The following is a 17,682-nucleotide window of genomic DNA, read 5'->3' on the forward strand; positions in this document are numbered from 1 at the left end:
ACATTCTCAAATCCTCTGCAGCTAATTTTCTTCACCGTATTGTTTTTTCTTGCGTTTTCGCGATAAAACACGTCAGCCTTGCCATGCTGGGATAAAATACCCTAGCGTCGGCAGTCATTTAGGAAGGATTGATCAACGCAAACATTTCCACTCGCTATCCATGAATTGCCACAGTTTGTCAGAATCTCAATGACTTGACTTCATAGTGAAAAAGGCGAAAAAAAAAAAACGATGCCGGTCAGTAAACGGATCTTCCATGACGGGACTCGCCAGCTTGAACACCAAAGCGCCGACGCCGGCCAGTCACTGAACTTCCACGTAAATACTGGCCATCAAAGGATATATTAGCTTTCACTTCACAAAATAATTTTAATTTTTGTGATTGTTTTCTGTTCAGATAAATTCTGGATCACGGTTAATATGAAACATACACTTAACGCCAATGTCAAATTGGTCACATTGTTTTTTCTTTCTGTGTTGTCTCAAAATCGTTACTAGCGACGTTTCAGACTAAATGAATACCATGTTTCCTTTTCCGCTACCTCTGCATGACAGTCAATTTACCTCGTTTCTTCGTACTGGCTACTGCATGTCAGGAACATTGGTGGTTTTGATAGAACCGAATTGGATGGACATCTGAGAATTCTAACTTATTAGTTATTACACTGAAGGCGACACGTACTGACACATGTAGCGATGTAGGAGCGTGTTAGATTTAGAAATATACTTTTTTTATTATAAGCACGACTAATGATTCCAACCAAGTATCCTTAATCCTAAAGTTAGATTGAACGGAAAGCGTATTACCAGATGCACCACTCGCTGAAAGTAACTCTGTCAAATTGCCACAATATTTCAAGATCCGTCCTCCAAGTCATACATGATAATTTTTTTTTTTTTTTTTTTTTCGGCTAATATTGGTTAAAACCAGTAACCGGTAAATACTTTACGGTTACGCTTACGGTTACGTTTTTTGTTTTTTTTTAAATTTCAAATAACAATTTTGTTTCTGTTACGGTTACTGAAAATTTTCGTTCTTAAATGGTTTTCGGTTTCGGTTACGGTTTAAATCCCTGCTTTGCGTACCTAAATTGATTAAAGCCCCTAAAATTGCCTGCATGTGCATCATAATAGAAGGTTCAGCATGCAGGCATAAACAAGGAGACCGCAGGAAAGCTGTCAAAGATACTGAAATGACACTTCCCGATTGTGTGTACATCTAGCTGTGGCATCGAATTAGTTCTTGTTTTTGTTTGTTTTTATGTGGAGAAAATTATATAAAAATATTATTTGACAGTTATCAAGCAATTATTTAAAAAATAACTAAGAAATACCAAAACGTTGTTTAAGCATAATAATGAACAAGTATTGCAGAGTGCATAAAAATTCTAGACGGAATCAGATGGCGATGACTTGCACAAAAATCGCCGTGATGTCGCCTTTTTGGCACCGCATATCAGCTGGCTGTCTTCTGCGGTCTGAGCTTTGATCGACGCAGCAGCCCGTACGTACGGTATCGGGATGGATTGTTTGCAACTTGATATTTCAACCATACGCTTGAAAGTCTTCGGCATCAGGCGGCTGATCCGATTTTCTTTGGAACAAGATATGACAAAGTATGGTTTGTGCAAAGCAGATATTTTCAGTCTAGACTTTGTCCAATTTGTTTTTTAACCGAATTTGACAAAAAATGGTTTGTTCGAACCGCATATTGTGTGTCTGGAATTCCTTCAATTGTACTTTGAACCGGACTCCAAACATCGCGGTTTGTTCGAACCAATTAGGAAAATCACGGTTTGTGTGAACCGGAATTTGACTGTCTGGAATTCCTTCAATTTGACTTTGAAGCGGATTGGGAAAATCACGGTTTGTGCGAACTGGAATCTGTCTGTCCGGAATTCCTCCAATTTGACTTTGAACCGGATTAGGAAATTCACGGTTAGAGCGAACCGGAATTTGCGTGTCCGGAATTCCTCCACTTTGACTTTGAACCGGATTAGGAAAATCACGGTATGAGCGAACCGGAATTCGCCGCTCCGGAATTCCTCCAATTTCACTTTGAACCGGATTTGAAAATTCACGGTTTGTGCGAACCGGAAGCCGCCTCTCCGGTGTGACTCCGATTTGATCTTGGTCCGGATTTCACTTTCCGGACTGATTTCAAACCGTTATTTTTGCCAGGGAAGATATGTTTCGGCATTGTCATTCGCCGAGCTGATTCCGCAAAGAGCAGTGATTAGCTGTCCGCGTGATCTGCGGGAAAGAAAACGCACGGGCTTTTCTTAGAGTGTAGGTCTAGACAAGAACGCCGCCGCTGGGGCAACACAATTCCTAAATATCCTGGCAACTGAGAAGCTATCTCTCAAAAAAAGAAAAAAAAAAAGAAAGAACAAAAACACTTGGAAAACAACATTAAATGCTAACATAATTATCGTCTAACTCTATTCGCAAGACCTGACCTCACGCCCTCTTTGTCCTTCTCATTCGTTGGTTCTGACATCAGGGGCCCTAAACTCGTCAAATACAAAGTTGGGGCCAAAATTGACGGAGCGCACCGATTGGCTAGCTATCACAACGATGACTTGCGTTTTTTTTTTTTTTTTTTGCCGACGTTTAATAGGCGCATTCCGCGAACTTTCGGCTCCAACTCTATGTTCGACGAGTTCAGAGTCCCAGGTTTCAAGTTCTACATCTTTGGCACACGAACGTTAAAAACTACGTTTTGCCAGAAAAAGGAAAAAAAATGGGGGGGCGCTTAAGTTTCGCTTTCAAGAACGGAACGATCGGGTCCCGATCATTCCGTTCTTATATAGGGTGGGGTCCAAGTCACCAGGCTCGAACTAAAGTGGACCGTAAAAATCGACGCCTGCACGTAGCAATCTAAAATTTTCGTCAAAGGTGTACATCACGGGTTGGTTTTTTCTGGTAAAATTACAAAGCGTAGTTTTTTTGTTTGTTTTTTTTTGTGTAAAAAATAAGGAAAAGAAACTTGCCAGGGTCTACGGCGGGCAGCGAAGCAGACGACAGGGGTTCAGTAACGGGGTGTGTTTGGCGTTCGTATTGATAGATGGCGTCGGGAGCAGCGTCCGAAGGTGCAGCCGACCAGCGAAAGAAAGCGGACGACACGCATGCGAAATCCGTTGGCAGCAAAAACGCCGCCGTTATGCAGACGCGTTTTTTACTTTAATTTTTGCTTTTATTATTCGCATTCATTTTTTAATCGAAGGTACGTTTCAAAAAGATTATATTCATTTTAATAAACCACGGTGGTCGCGAGCCGTCGCGACTAGAGTAACTGTATATGCTCCGCTTGCGGAGCAGAGTACCGCAATGGTGCCATTCTGGAGCCAAGCACTGCGGGAAGCCAAGGTCGGTTTTTGCAGGGGACACGAAGGCGCAGACGCGAGGCGGCGTGCTGTGGCGTGCTGCGGCGCGCTGCGTAAGGAAAATAGTGCGGCTGACGAGAACGCCGTCCCCTCGCTTTCGGACGAGAGCTCGCCGACTCGCCGAGATGGCCGGATGTGCGGGTCGCGCATCGTGTATCACTCCGCGAGAGCCGCAGTCACGAGCTACGCAATCGTCGACCGTGTCGTCTGCTTCCCATACCTTGGAAACGGATGTCCTAAAACATCGCTCGCGTTATAAAAAAAAACAGGATTGTATTGTACCCAGTTGACGCACATAATGTTCAATGACTTATTAAGCTTTCGGTTCGTTCGATTTTAGTCTAGGATCTATATCTTGCGAACTCAAAGCGGAAAATATGTTCCCCCGAAACTCGGCGCTCTGGAAGGCCGCTTTCCCGTACCAAGGCCGGATCCAGTTCTGCCCACGTGCCCACTCTTCCGCCAATACGGAGATGGCGGCGAAAGGAAAAGGAACGCGATACTCTGGCTCTGCAAGCAGAGCCTATACAGTTACTCTAGTCGCGACTAGGAGGTAGCGCCATCTACCAATACGAACGCCAAACACACGCCACTACTAGACCCCTGTCGTCTGCGTCGCTGCCCGCCGTAGACCTTGACAAGTTTCTTCGCCTTATATTTTACAGAAAGTGAGCTACTCTCTGTAATTTTACAAGAAAAAACCGACCTGTGAAACACACCTTTGACGAAAAGTTTAGATGGTTACGTGCAGGAGTCGATTTTTACGGTCCATTTTAGTTCGAGCCTGGTGACTTGAATCACCCTATATATTGAGTTTGAGTCATTATTTGGGGTAATTTTACTAGTTGCGTCAAAAAAGGTGCTTGAGCAATTTTCCTAAAAACAATATGGCCACCGCCTAATTGCTCTCAGTGGGAAATTTGTTTCGCTCGTCGCAGTAAACGTAAGACGTACTGCTGGGACGATGATATTTGGAGGCGAGTGAGATGTTCACTAAGTTTGTGCACTAAGTGTGCCCAAGTTCCATTAAGACAGCAGGCGTGAAAGTTATGTTTCGAACGAATAAAGGAATAAAGCTGTACGGGATATCCAATATCGGACCCAAAACGTTGTGTTATAACCGGGCTGTGCGAAACGCAGATTTGAGTACACAAGTTATTAGACATGACCGTAACTTGACACACTTATAAACCAAAAATAGGTGCAATAGGGAAACCAGGCGGCGTAACTGAATGGGAACCGAGTTTGACCGTGAAAGGGCTGTCAAAAGAATAGCTTTCGTCGTGGGAGGTGGAGACTTTACAGGTCTCCACTTCCCTAGTGGATTCTACTTCCAATTAAAACAACTTTATGAAAGGTCTTTCCAAAGCCGAGAACAGTCTTGTACACGTTACTCAAAAAAAGTAATCGATTACAAATACTATTACTCCTGGCTCAAAAGTATTCGATTAGATTACTTGATTACTCGACGGCAAAAGTAATTGGACATTACTTAAAGAAGTAATCGTTACTTTTCCGATTACTTTATTGTGTGAATACACCTATCTAGCGCTCATAACAATGAACTAATTTCAACCTATATTTCACATTTGCGCGAGTATTGAAGAAGAAAAACTGTCTCTCTCTTCGTGGTCGTTGCACCTTCACAATGCGGACACAAGCATAGAATTCGATTGAAGACATTTAATGATTTGGGCGTTCGCCAGTGTGTGTGTGTGGGGGGGGGGGGGGGGGGGGAGGGGGGGGACGGAGGGGGTTCTAGATCTTGTTAAGCTTGAGCAAGAGTTGTCGCTCAAAGTTTGCGTCGCTCATTTTATTATTCACGTGTGGATGAGCTCGCATGTTATACAAAAGAGCAGCAGCTGCAGGATTTGAAACGGATCATGTGTAGTATCCATTAGCGGAAGAGATCGTCCCAACCACTTCTCAACTCGAAACATTGCTTGTCACAAAGACCACGTAGGGGAAATGGGGAAATGTTTCAACTGCCTTTGTTATATTTTGCATCCGCTTTAGGCATTCTTCGGTTCTGGTTCTCCTACGGGCTGCGAGTAGGTACCCTAAGCAGGATTTTTTTTTTTATTTCTGTGTGTGTGTGCGTGAGGGGGCTAGTTTGAACGAAGGACTCACAAAGCTGTATTCTGCTTTCTCAAACTTCGCCCTGAATGGCCTTTATCACGCACCGTGCCTTCCCTGCGGCTTCCCACTCCCAGTCCCAGCTCGAAAAAAAAAAAAAAGAAAAACAGACATTCCACAGAAACTGTACATAGAAAGAGATTGACCTCGTTTTCTACAGCTCCGCAGATATCTTTCTTTTTTCCGTTCAAAAAAAAAAGCAAATTTTATTTTTGTGATTTCATAAAAAAAGGCGTGTGCCGAGGGGGGGGGGGGGTTGTCCCGTGGACAAATTGTAACGGTTACAAGTAATTTTATTACTTCAAAAAGTAATCAGATTACTCTTGTGATTACTGCCTAATAAAAGTAATCAACTGATTACGAAATTACTCCAAAAAGTAATCGATTACAAGTAATTTGATTACTTCCATAGCAGCACATTTCCCTGGCTTATACTTGGGCCAGTTTGGTGCGAGCTTGAGCCAGGCTTGAGCCAAGTCGGCTCTAATTCACGCCAGTCTGGCCCAAGTCTGGGCCGAGGAAGTGTGCTACTTGGGTTGTAATGCGTACGGTACAAGTCTGGCCGAGAAAAACAAGTTGTCGGCCAACACACGGTTTGGCCGTCAAAGGCTTTTGCGTTCAGCTGTTGTGTAATAACCTGGTTGTGCGAGGTGCCAATTTTCGGCAGACAGGTACTTGGATATGACCGCAACTTGACACAGCACTTATTATACCGAAAGGAGGTAGCACAGCGAAATTAGGTGGAAATATAGTTTGGGTGGCGTAACTGAATGGGAACCGGTTTTAAGCGTCAAAGGTTCCCAAAAGAATACCCCTCGTCTTGGGAGGTGCACACTTTACCGGTAGGAAGGGACCAGTAGAGGGTACTTCCAGTTCGAACAACTTTGCAATAGGTGACTGCATAGCGGAGAAAAAAAAAAAGCTGTCTACAGGGCTCGGGGTGTCGGCGTTTTAACATACAAAAGGAGGCTGATCAAGAAAGGAAGCACACCATGTACACTTTCATACTCAAACGGCGATTGTCCACTGATTCCGAATTTCATTGCAGTTTTCCTTACATTCATATTTGTTACTTTTTGGACCCTCCGAATCTTTCTTCATGAAATACAAACTGACCCATACTGGTTCGGAAATATCAGCAACACATACGATGGGGACGAAACTTCTTTGGAGGGCATTCCTCCAACGAAATTGGCAGTGCATAACCGCGAGTGTGGAATGGCATTTCAGTTCGTACTATCGGCGCTAACATATGTAGGGGTTACTGGTACGAAAACAAAGGCAGAGCGCCAAGCGGTAGTGTAAAATATGTCAGGCGTGCCGACACAGTGGCAGACATGATCGGGAGACCAAATTTATTGCGTCGTACGGCACGGTTACATCGTTCTCGCAGTTTCACAAAACATCGGCTTGTTGAAAAACTGTGAAACTCTGTCCCTACGAGAAACGACGCATAAATATTGGAGCACTTAGCGACGCTGCAGTTCATGCTGTCAACCCACCGTAGCCGCACCGCTCGGACCTCAATACGTACCAATGTACGCGGCGTGGTTTCGTTTCGCTGTAGTTCTCAGTGCCTACCTTCAGTAACGGCCGCGCGGCGGCGCGCCGTAGCCAATCAAGGAGGGCCAAAAGTGCGTCATCAAGGCGCTCGTCGTCTTTGTAGGATTCCTATCACCAACCACACCAATCACGTGCAGTAAACAAAAACAAAAAAACAGTATGAGCGTGATTGATTTCGTCGGTGTTAGCGAACAAATAACAAAAAGGAGGCGCCGTGAAACTAACTACTGGCACTGCTTGATGGATCGCAGCGATTGGCTCTCTCAAGTACATTACAGCGAAAATGGACGCTCGATATTCTTTTTTATTTCTTTTTTAAGACTATCGTAGGTTACCGGTGGGGTGTCTCATGCGAAGAACAATTCACCACGTCAACGAATCGGTGTCAATGTGGAGAGCAAGTCGTCCTCTTCATGGGCTGAAGGGGCGGTGACGTTAGAAAGACGTCGAGCTCTGATTGGCTCTGACTGAAGGATAGTCGGTAGACCTCAAAGCAAGCTGCCTTGAGGTCTAGCCACTATTCTTCAATGAGAGGCGATCAGAGCTCGGCGTTCTGACGTCACCACAGCCCCTGCAAAAGAAGCAGACGAACTTGCACTCCGCATACGTTCGCGCATTCTGAGTGCGTCGTAATAACATGGTGAATTTCGGTAGGGGCCACACGCACCAGAGCTCGACAACCTCCGTGAAAGACCCTCGGACAGCGACCGTGTAAAGCGCCCCACGATGCGCCGTGGACCGCCAGCTCTCTTCGGGTTCTTCGTCTCAGTAGATCGCCAAAATCCACCGCTGGTTTCGGCCTGCTCATCCGGCGTCCCCTTGGGCTGACGCACGCGCTGTATCGGGCTGCGACGAAGGGCCAATTGATGAACTCACATGCCTTCGAACATCCCAAGTCCGCCACACAAAACGTCGAGCGTCTAATTCCCCTACGCGGAGCATGATGGTTAGACTCCGCCGTTTCACACTAAGTCCAGGCGCAGCTCGCGTACACGATCCCACTAAGCCGATCAAACAGCGCCGAATATGCTTCGTGGCGGCGTTCGTCGTCTTTGTGCGCTATCGGTTAAACCATAGCCTCATCTGTACTGACAAAAACTAGCAGGTTGCCACAAGACGCGGCCACCAAAAGTGAAAAGGTAGTGCGGCAGACAACGGATGAGGGGATAGGCTAAGAACCCTAGATAGGAGCTTCTTACAAGTAGCGACATTCTTTGAAGCGCCGACTGCGTGACGGTGCAGGACTTTGGAAGCGAATGTCGGTGCACAGCAGAGGTTTGAATGAAATTCCGCCATTTTGTTCCAGGGGAACATGCCTTGTCATCTGTATTGGTTCTCGTTACTTGTAAAACAAGTATCCAGGGATTTTAGGAGAGGCATGTAATGGGCGCCCCGCTGCGGCGAGACGCCGAAACACACTTCTCCCGAGCGATGGAATATCCGCTCGTGCTCCTCGCGTTCTTCGCTTTACCGCTTCGTTTCTCATCGGGTTTGAAAACCATGTTTGGGGTCCTGGCCGCTGCAGAAGCTGTGCTCTGAATACCAGAAATTCGCTCCGCTACCAGATCCTCGCGCTCCAAATCGGCGACCGGGTACTCTATGGCTGCGTCGTCGAAATGCCAGGCTTTGTGAGTATTAGGGAGGAGGACAGACCGTGACGCCCCAAGCGGTTAACTTAAGTTGAGGCTTGGGCGAGTTGGTACATACTTCGGAAATTAAAAACAGCGCGGAAAGACGAGGACCAGACAAAGAAGTGACACGGACGTAGCGCTGACTTACAACTGAGTTTATTGAACGCAAACTCGCAATATTTATTTGCGGTGTCACGAACAAAAGAACATAAAAAATTCAGCCCATGTGATGTATCACCAATAAAAATAAAACAATGATAAAAAACATTGAAAAAACATTGAAAAAAAAATAATAATGAAATGCGCCATGACACAGCCGTACAGAGTATGTGCTAAAAATCGAGCAAGTCACGGAACTAGAAAATTCATCTCTTTGCCTGATAGGGCCACAGAAGGACTGCTTACACATGCTGCACCCAGCCTCGCTATCTCAACAGCCTCTAGAATTTCGCGAGTAAGCTGGTCCCTATGACGCTTAACAACCTCACACCGTTGGAAGTCGGGAAGGCAACCACAGTCACGGCAATGAATGCCCAGGTGGCCGGACACGGTTGTGGAGACACTGTAAGCGTGCTCTCTCAACCTGTCGTTGAGACAGCGGCCCGTCTGGCCAACGTAGCGCCTGCCACACGTCAGAGGGAGAGAATAAACAACCCCCTCCGAACACGGGACAAAGCGATCTCGATGCCTCGTACTGCAAGCCGTGGCCGCCCTCGAAGAAGGGTTAACAGCTCTGCACAACCTGGACAGCTTGTCCGGGGCAGAGAATAAAACGTCGACGTCACACCTGCCAGCAATGCGTTTTAGGTTGTGGGACAGGCCGTGTACGTAGGGAATAACCACAAACTTTCTTCTTTCCCTTCCCTTTCTGTTGTTGGCCTCTTCTTCACTTCTCATAGGGCTGCTCTTGATATCTTTCAGCAAAGACTCGGCGACCGTTGTTAACACGTGAGAGGGAAACCCAGCATCTGCGAGGCGTTCAGTTTGCCTGTCAAAGCTATGTTTAATTTTATGATAACAAGACCTACGCAGCGCATGTGTATAGCAAGTCCTTGCAATCGCCCGCTTGACAGTTTTTGAGTGAGCGGACTCGAATGGCAACAATGGCTTTCCAGCACGGGGTTCATAGCTCCAACAAAGATGACCTGGACATATAGTTAAATTCAAATCCAAAAACCGGATGCATCCTGCCTCAGGCACTTCATGAGTCAGAACAAGTGGCGAAAGGCAATGACTAAAAATGCCTAAAACGTCAGTCATTGACGAAAGAAAGGATACGGCATCGGCATGAAACAAAATCAGAAAATCATCTACGTACCGGAAGACCTTTGCAACTTTGGTTCCCCCAAGCCGTTCAAAGATGAGGCGGTCAAGGCTCGCTAACAACAAGTCGCTAAGTACGGGGGCAATGCAAGAACCAATACATACCCCTTGCCGTTGCAAATAGATGTTACCCTCCCAAGTCGCAAAGGTCGACCTCAGATACATATCAAGGAGTTCCATGAAGCCTTCAACTGAAATTCCCGCAGCATTTTGAAAGGCAACTACACCAAACACATCGATGCAGTCACGAATGCAGGTAAGGAGTCCATTATGTGGCAAGGAGTAATACAAATCCTTAATATCGAATGAACAGGCCATAAAGCTAGTGCGCTGGTTGTCTTTAAGAAAAGAAATGACATTATCGGAACTCTTCACGAGAAAAGGATCGTGAATCTCAAACAGCTTCAAACTCTTTTGCAGGAACAAGGCAACCGACTTCTGCCAAGTACCGGCCTCCGAAACAATGACACGCAAAGGGCAATCTACCTTGTGCGTCTTTGCTGCGAAGAAAAGCTCCAAACTAAGCTGTTTCCCAGCGTCAATTTTTTTAACCAGCTGTTCGAGGTTCAGCCTCTTACAAAGTTTTTTCGCCTCAGATTTTTGTTTAGTTAGGGAAACGCTGTCCTTAGGCAGGAACACAGACGAAATAGCCACAAGTGCCTTGGATTTATAAAGGTCAACTGGAAGGACAAGGAACCCCCCTTCTTTATCTGAGGCTAATAAAGACAAAGAGTTATCTTTCAAAAAGGTTGACACCTTCTTAACCGGGATCTTGCTAGCGCCAGGCGTGCGTCTGGTCAACACATCCAGTCCCTCAGAGACGCACCTCTCAGCCTCCGCTTCCGGAACTTTCCTGGCAACATCCCGGACGAGGCTCAGAAGTTCCGCCCGCGATTTCTTCGGCTCCACGGCAAACTTTGGACCCCGGTCCAAAACACGACGGATGCTCTCAGGCAGGGAGACCTGACCCAGCGTGTGGACGGTGGACCTGCTTGGCGCAGCCCTCTTGGGAGCTGAAGCACGTAGCTCCGAAAGCATGCGTCGCCAATGGAACTCAGCAGTAGCATCAGCGAGTTCGCGGTACTCACGCCACCTCCTGCCTCCGTGACCGTTGGAAGTCGTGCCTTGAAGCATGAGAAAAAGGCACTCCTTGTAGAAGCGGGCCTGTCGATGCCATTCCGAACTGAGGACCTTGCACATCCTGACTCCGTGCCCCTGCGAGGGTTTGAAGCCGCCGAAGAGTAGGATGATCTCTGGAGGAAGCTGCCGGTGGCGAACGTGAAATGAGAATCTTCGTGCGTTGCAGACGGCGATGGCGTAGACGGCGACGATGAAACAAGGCTGAACAGTGAAACAATTAAAAGGGCCCATTGTACTAGAAATGAATGATGCTAAAGTTGAGGCTTGGGCGAGTTGGTACATACTTCGGAAATTAAAAACAGCGCGGAAAGACGAGGACCAGACAAAGAAGTGACACGGACGTAGCGCTGACTTACAACTGAGTTTATTGAACGCAAACTCGCAATATTTATTTGCGGTGTCACGAACAAAAGAACATAAAAAATTCAGCCCATGTGATGTATCACCAATAAAAATAAAACAATGATAAAAAACATTGAAAAAACATTGAAAAAAAACATTGAAAAAAAAAAATAATAATGAAATGCGCCATGACACAGCCGTACAGAGTATGTGCTAAAAATCGAGCAAGTCACGGAACTAGAAAATTCATCTCTTTGCCTGATAGGGCCACAGAAGGACTGCTTTTAGTCATTGCCTTTCGCCACTTGTTCTGACTCATGAAGTGCCTGAGGCAGGATGCATCCGGTTTTTGGATTTGAATTTAACTATATGTCCAGGTCATCTTTGTTGGAGCTATGAACCCCGTGCTGGAAAGCCATTGTTGCCATTCGAGTCCGCTCACTCAAAAACTGTCAAGCGGGCGATTGCAAGGACTTGCTATACACATGCGCTGCGTAGGTCTTGTTATCATAAAATTAAACATAGCTTTGACAGGCAAACTGAACGCCTCGCAGATGCTGGGTTTCCCTCTCACGTGTTAACAACGGTCGCCGAGTCTTTGCTGAAAGATATCAAGAGCAGCCCTATGAGAAGTGAAGAAGAGGCCAACAACAGAAAGGGAAGGGAAAGAAGAAAGTTTGTGGTTATTCCCTACGTACACGGCCTGTCCCACAACCTAAAACGCATTGCTGGCAGGTGTGACGTCGACGTTTTATTCTCTGCCCCGGACAAGCTGTCCAGGTTGTGCAGAGCTGTTAACCCTTCTTCGAGGGCGGCCACGGCTTGCAGTACGAGGCATCGAGATCGCTTTGTCCCGTGTTCGGAGGGGGTTGTTTATTCTCTCCCTCTGACGTGTGGCAGGCGCTACGTTGGCCAGACGGGCCGCTGTCTCAACGACAGGTTGAGAGAGCACGCTTACAGTGTCTCCACAACCGTGTCCGGCCACCTGGGCATTCATTGCCGTGACTGTGGTTGCCTTCCCGACTTCCAACGGTGTGAGGTTGTTAAGCGTCATAGGGACCAGCTTACTCGCGAAATTCTAGAGGCTGTTGAGATAGCGAGGCTGGGTGCAGCATGTGTAAGCAGTCCTTCTGTGGCCCTATCAGGCAAAGAGATGAATTTTCTAGCTCCGTGACTTGCTCGATTTTTAGCACATACTCTGTACGGCTGTGTCATGGCGCATTTCATTATTATTTTTTTTTTTTCAATGTTTTTTCAATGTTTTTTATCATTGTTTTATTTTTATTGGTGATACATCACATGGGCTGAATTTTTTATGTTCTTTTGTTCGTGACACCGCAAATAAATATTGCGAGTTTGCGTTCAATAAACTCAGTTGTAAGTCAGCGCTACGTCCGTGTCACTTCTTTGTCTGGTCCTCGTCTTTCCGCGCTGTTTTTAATTTCCGAAGTATGTACCAACTCGCCCAAGCCTCAACTTTAGCATCATTCATTTCTAGTACAATGGGCCCTTTTAATTGTTTCACTGTTCAGCCTTGTTTCATCGTCGCCGTCTACGCCATCGCCGTCTGCAACGCACGAAGATTCTCATTTCACGTTCGCCACCGGCAGCTTCCTCCAGAGATCATCCTACTCTTCGGCGGCTTCAAACCCTCGCAGGGGCACGGAGTCAGGATGTGCAAGGTCCTCAGTTCGGAATGGCATCGACAGGCCCGCTTCTACAAGGAGTGCCTTTTTCTCATGCTTCAAGGCACGACTTCCAACGGTCACGGAGGCAGGAGGTGGCGTGAGTACCGCGAACTCGCTGATGCTACTGCTGAGTTCCATTGGCGACGCATGCTTTCGGAGCTACGTGCTTCAGCTCCCAAGAGGGCTGCGCCAAGCAGGTCCACCGTCCACACGCTGGGTCAGGTCTCCCTGCCTGAGAGCATCCGTCGTGTTTTGGACCGGGGTCCAAAGTTTGCCGTGGAGCCGAAGAAATCGCGGGCGGAACTTCTGAGCCTCGTCCGGGATGTTGCCAGGAAAGTTCCGGAAGCGGAGGCTGAGAGGTGCGTCTCTGAGGGACTGGATGTGTTGACCAGACGCACGCCTGGCGCTAGCAAGATCCCGGTTAAGAAGGTGTCAACCTTTTTGAAAGATAACTCTTTGTCTTTATTAGCCTCAGATAAAGAAGGGGGGTTCCTTGTCCTTCCAGTTGACCTTTATAAATCCAAGGCACTTGTGGCTATTTCGTCTGTGTTCCTGCCTAAGGACAGCGTTTCCCTAACTAAACAAAAATCTGAGGCGAAAAAACTTTGTAAGAGGCTGAACCTCGAACAGCTGGTTAAAAAAATTGACGCTGGGAAACAGCTTAGTTTGGAGCTTTTCTTCGCAGCAAAGACGCACAAGGTAGATTGCCCTTTGCGTGTCATTGTTTCGGAGGCCGGTACTTGGCAGAAGTCGGTTGCCTTGTTCCTGCAAAAGAGTTTGAAGCTGTTTGAGATTCACGATCCTTTTCTCGTGAAGAGTTCCGATAATGTCATTTCTTTTCTTAAAGACAACCAGCGCACTAGCTTTATGGCCTGTTCATTCGATATTAAGGATTTGTATTACTCCTTGCCACATAATGGACTCCTTACCTGCATTCGTGACTGCATCGATGTGTTTGGTGTAGTTGCCTTTCAAAATGCTGCGGGAATTTCAGTTGAAGGCTTCATGGAACTCCTTGATATGTATCTGAGGTCGACCTTTGCGACTTGGGAGGGTAACATCTATTTGCAACGGCAAGGGGTATGTATTGGTTCTTGCATTGCCCCCGTACTTAGCGACTTGTTGTTAGCGAGCCTTGACCGCCTCATCTTTGAACGGCTTGGGGGAACCAAAGTTGCAAAGGTCTTCCGGTACGTAGATGATTTTCTGATTTTGTTTCATGCCGATGCCGTATCCTTTCTTTCGTCAATGACTGACGTTTTAGGCATTTTTAGTCATTGCCTTTCGCCACTTGTTCTGACTCATGAAGTGCCTGAGGCAGGATGCATCCGGTTTTTGGATTTGAATTTAACTATATGTCCAGGTCATCTTTGTTGGAGCTATGAACCCCGTGCTGGAAAGCCATTGTTGCCATTCGAGTCCGCTCACTCAAAAACTGTCAAGCGGGCGATTGCAAGGACTTGCTATACACATGCGCTGCGTAGGTCTTGTTATCATAAAATTAAACATAGCTTTGACAGGCAAACTGAACGCCTCGCAGATGCTGGGTTTCCCTCTCACGTGTTAACAACGGTCGCCGAGTCTTTGCTGAAAGATATCAAGAGCAGCCCTATGAGAAGTGAAGAAGAGGCCAACAACAGAAAGGGAAGGGAAAGAAGAAAGTTTGTGGTTATTCCCTACGTACACGGCCTGTCCCACAACCTAAAACGCATTGCTGGCAGGTGTGACGTCGACGTTTTATTCTCTGCCCCGGACAAGCTGTCCAGGTTGTGCAGAGCTGTTAACCCTTCTTCGAGGGCGGCCACGGCTTGCAGTACGAGGCATCGAGATCGCTTTGTCCCGTGTTCGGAGGGGGTTGTTTATTCTCTCCCTCTGACGTGTGGCAGGCGCTACGTTGGCCAGACGGGCCGCTGTCTCAACGACAGGTTGAGAGAGCACGCTTACAGTGTCTCCACAACCGTGTCCGGCCACCTGGGCATTCATTGCCGTGACTGTGGTTGCCTTCCCGACTTCCAACGGTGTGAGGTTGTTAAGCGTCATAGGGACCAGCTTACTCGCGAAATTCTAGAGGCTGTTGAGATAGCGAGGCTGGGTGCAGCATGTGTAAGCAGTCCTTCTGTGGCCCTATCAGGCAAAGAGATGAATTTTCTAGTTCCGTGACTTGCTCGATTTTTAGCACATACTCTGTACGGCTGTGTCATGGCGCATTTCATTATTATTTTTTTTTTTCAATGTTTTTTCAATGTTTTTTATCATTGTTTTATTTTTATTGGTGATACATCACATGGGCTGAATTTTTTATGTTCTTTTGTTCGTGACACCGCAAATAAATATTGCGAGTTTGCGTTCAATAAACTCAGTTGTAAGTCAGCGCTACGTCCGTGTCACTTCTTTGTCTGGTCCTCGTCTTTCCGCGCTGTTTTTAATTTCCGGAGGTTAACTTAACAACTACATGGATGGGGACAACAAATACAATGACGCAGCGCTCGGCCGACATAACCGAACGCGGCGTCAGCGTTCGTCTGCAGTTCGTGCTCTCCGGCGAGGGGGAGGAGTTTTTTTTTGTTTTTTTTCCATTACGGGCTGCGTGAACAATGCAGCCTGCACGATCCCAGCTCAGCACAAAAGCCGAAGTGGGTCAAGCTCGCATTCTCCGAGGATAGATCCGGCACTTAACGTCGCTTCGTCGATTGTTAGTATTTTTTACATTAAATTGTGCCCCGCGCTCTATTGTAGAAGATGACATGGCTATGCCCATAAGGCCTGTCGGCATGTGCACAGCCCTTGTGTTGAGTAAACACAGAGCGTGGGGAAAACAAACGGGTCAGAGCGCCCCCTATAGTTCGATCTCCTGCCCAATAGAGGAGGCTATGGCTAAACCAATCATTTCTGCAGAGTGTTCCGTAAAAGGAAAAATCCGGACACAGTTTCCTTTGTTCTATGTGACGTACAGTGGAACAGGATAGACATGTATGACTTCGTGCTTCTCGCCTGGTAGCAAATAATATTTCTAGGCTACATTATTGTCGGCATCGTGGCCTTTTGGTGAATAGGCTATTCTGCAAATGACATATATATTTATGCTCCTCAGGCCATATAAACTTGAGGCGCACGCAACCAGTTTTTAGGTTTTGTCAGCTGCATTGCAATAGTCGCTTTCGAGTCGTTCACAGTAGCTGGACTTTCGAAGCCATACTTAAGTGTGAGTTGTTTATGTGATGTTCGCTAAGGCGCAGCTCAAGTCCACCCTGGCAACGTGACACCCTCCTGCGATATTAAAGACCCCCCAGCGAATGCATTTTAAGGTGGATCTGACGAATTCGCTTTGACAAACATTTCTTAGTACGAAAAGAAATAACCTAACCTTTGTTTTTTCCCCTCCCTTCAAATGATTAATGTGGCATGTGTAGGCTTAGTACCGACGCATAAATGGATTAGGCGAACGGGGCTTTCATATTGCGGAACGGTGTACATGCTTTATATTATTCGGAGGGAAAAAAATGAAGAACCAGGATGCAAAAAACATTCTGAGAAAAGAAAACGATCAAATAAACAATTAACAATTATCAAATAACATTACAGCCTATCGGAAATTTATAATACATAGAGAGTGTAATATTTTTAATGATAACATTTATTAAGAGTGCAAATTGAGTTGAGTGTTGCTTTCGCTAGGTTTTTCTCGAGTTCGGCAGACATTAGCTCATGAAATAATCGTCATGGTAACTTGGCTAATTTACAGAAATCCGTTAATATACTTTTTTAATTATCGGTTTTACGGTAGTGTTGCAATTGCAAGAATGAAGGTAATTACAATTAGAGGCAAGACTAGTTAAATTAATTTGCATAGATGTATTCGTTTTTTTAGATATTATATAGCCAAAGTTAACTTTTTAGTCCCCCTTCAAAATTACGCGCAATAAGCGCGCCGCAATTTTCTCCACATTGACGCTTAGAAGCGTGGCTGCGTTCCCTTTCAAGCGTCATTATGGCCAGGGCTTAAAGCGCGCATTTTGCGCGCAATTTTGAAAACAGGCTAAGAAAACGTGAACGTTTATTAATTTATGTCTAAAACTTTAATAAGGATTTTCGAATTATATTATTTGATCTGGATTCTAATATAAATGGCCGTTAATTCTGCAACTGCATTACTGCATTTTTACCTGTAAAACCAAGAATTAAAATGTTCATTAAATTAGTGTTAATTAGCCAACTAACCATGACTATTATTCCCTCAGCTAATGTCCACCGAACTCGAGAAACACAGCCAAAACGACATCAAGCTAAAAGTTTGCACTCTATTTGTTTTCTATTACACATATGTGAGCATTATAAGAAGCACACACAGAATAACTCTGAAGCTTTTTGTTACTTCGCATGACTTCAGTTCCATTTGTAGAATACTTACGCGGCCACGAAGGCAGGCTCCGCTGATGCTGGTCGTCTGACGTCGGCTTATCTCATACATTGCCA

At 46.1% G+C, this 17,682-nt stretch overlaps 1 pseudogene; it reads right to left on the minus strand.

Moving 5' to 3' along the window:
- The window catches only part of LOC121835756, a 54,639-nt pseudogene that overhangs the window by 14,928 nt on the left and 22,029 nt on the right, over nt 1-17,682 (minus strand).

Source organism: Ixodes scapularis, unplaced genomic scaffold, assembly GCF_016920785.2.
Source record: "Ixodes scapularis isolate PalLabHiFi unplaced genomic scaffold, ASM1692078v2 PGA_scaffold1__304_contigs__length_218370807, whole genome shotgun sequence".
NCBI lineage: Eukaryota > Metazoa > Arthropoda > Arachnida > Ixodida > Ixodidae > Ixodes > Ixodes scapularis.